Source organism: Apium graveolens, unplaced genomic scaffold (assembly GCF_009905375.1).
Source record: "Apium graveolens cultivar Ventura unplaced genomic scaffold, ASM990537v1 ctg5857, whole genome shotgun sequence".
NCBI lineage: Eukaryota > Viridiplantae > Streptophyta > Magnoliopsida > Apiales > Apiaceae > Apium > Apium graveolens.
Genome location: NW_027419126.1, coordinates 49,649 through 51,621, shown reverse-complemented (window position 1 = coordinate 51,621; position 1,973 = coordinate 49,649). Strand labels below are relative to the sequence as shown.

The window sequence follows — 1,973 nt, the reverse complement described above, 5'->3', positions numbered from 1 at the left end:
ACCCCAACATGCACATAAGGAATTTTGTCGAGATCTGCAGCACTTTTAAGTATAATGGCGTGACTGATGAGGCTATCAAGTTGAGGCTTTTCCCATTCTCACTGAGGGATAAGGCTAAAGACTGGTTACATTCTGAACCAGCTGGGTCAATCACTACGTGGCAAGATCTTGCGCAAAAGTTTCTGGTGAAGTTTTATCCAATGGCAAAGACTACTGCTATGAGGAGTGCTCTTACTCAATTTGCGCAGCAACCTACAGAATCTATGTGCGAGGCTTGGGAACGCTACAAGGAAATGTTGAGAAAATGTCCACATCATGGAATGCCGGATTGGATGGTAATCACTGGTTTTTATAATGGGTTGGGGGCCCAATCTCGGCCCATGCTCGATGTAGCAAGTGGAGGCGCCTTATGGGCTAAAAGCTATACTGAGGCGTATAATCTTATCGAGACGATGGCTGCAAATGAGCATCAAAACCCAACTCAGAGGATGACGTCAGGCAAGGTAGCAGGTATTCTGGAAGTTAATGCAGCCACCGCTATTGCAGCGCAGCTCCAAGCGCTATCAATGAAGGTTGATTCTTTGGCTACGTATGGAGTTAATCAAATAGCTATGGTTTGTGAGCTTTGTGCAGGTTCTCATGCTACGGATCAGTGTTCTCTTGTCAACGAATCTGTTCAGTATGTGAATAATTATCAGCGACAACAGCAGCCTGTGCCAGCGACCTATCATCCTAACAACAGAAATCATCCAAATTTCAGCTGGGGAAATAATCACAATGTTATTCAGCCAACATATCAGCAAGGAGTAAGTAAACAGTTTAACCCACCTGGATTCCAGCAACCACAGCAGTATGCTACAAGGCAATCATATCCTCAACAGGGAAGTGCAGCTGCACCTACTAGTGCTGATTTTGAGGAACTTAAGCTGTTGTGCAAGAGTCAGGCGGTTTCTATCAAGACCTTGGAAAATCAAATCGGTCAATTAGCCAATGCAGTGCTCAATCGTCAACCTGGCACTCTTCCCAGTGACACGGAAGTACCAGGCAGGAAGAAAACTAAAGAGCAAGTCAAGGCTATTACCTTAAGGTCTGGAAAAGTAGCTGATGCTGAAAAGGCAAAAGAAGTCGAAGCTGAAGTTAGAGATGAAGAATCTAAGCAAAAGGAGAAAGTGGCGGACCCAAAGAAGACTACTGTTGAACACACTCTGCTTGAGGCTAATACAGGGGAGAAACAGCTCTATCCTCCACCACCTTTTCCTAAGAGATTGCAGCAACAAAAGCTGGATAGACAGTTCGGGAAGTTTCTGGAGGTGTTCAAGAAACTTCACATCAATATACCTTTCGCTGAGGCGCTGGAACAAATGCCTAGTTATGCGAAGTTTATGAAGACTATTCTTTCAAGGAAGGTGAAACTGGATGACCTTGAAACCGTTGCTCTCACGGAAGAATGCAGCGCGGTTCTGCAATAAAAGTTACCACCAAAACTGAAAGATCCAGGAAGCTTCACCATTCCTTGCACCATTGGCAATCTAACTTTTGACAAGTGCCTTTGTGATTTGGGAGCAAGCATTAATCTGATGTCGTTGTCGATCTTTAAAAAGCTGGATCTGCCTGATCCAAAACCCACATACATGTCGCTACAATTGGCGGACCGTTCCATTACTTACCCAAGAGGCATAGTTGAGCATGTGCTCGTCAAGGTGGATAAGCTCTTCTTTCCTGCAGATTTTGTTATTCTGGATTTTGAGGAAGATAAGAAGATTCCCATAATCTTGGGGAGGCCTTTCTTGGCTACTGGCCGTACCTTGATAGATGTGCAAAAAGGGGAACTTACTATGCGGGTCCAAGATCAGGATGTGACCTTCAACGTATTCAAGGCAATGAAATTCCCTACAGAAGATGAGGAGTGTTTAAAAGTGGATGTGATTGATTCCGCAGTTACTTCGGAACTCGATCACATGCTAATGTCTGAT

General features: G+C 44.5%; 1 non-coding gene across 1 annotated transcript; it reads right to left on the bottom strand.

Moving 5' to 3' along the window:
• Nucleotides 1-215: 215 nt before the first annotated feature.
• On the bottom strand, nucleotides 216-322 carry LOC141702898 (small nucleolar RNA R71). Its single transcript, XR_012567288.1, has one exon. It is a non-coding gene; the product is annotated as a small nucleolar RNA R71 (small nucleolar RNA).
• Nucleotides 323-1,973: the final 1,651 nt, after the last annotated feature.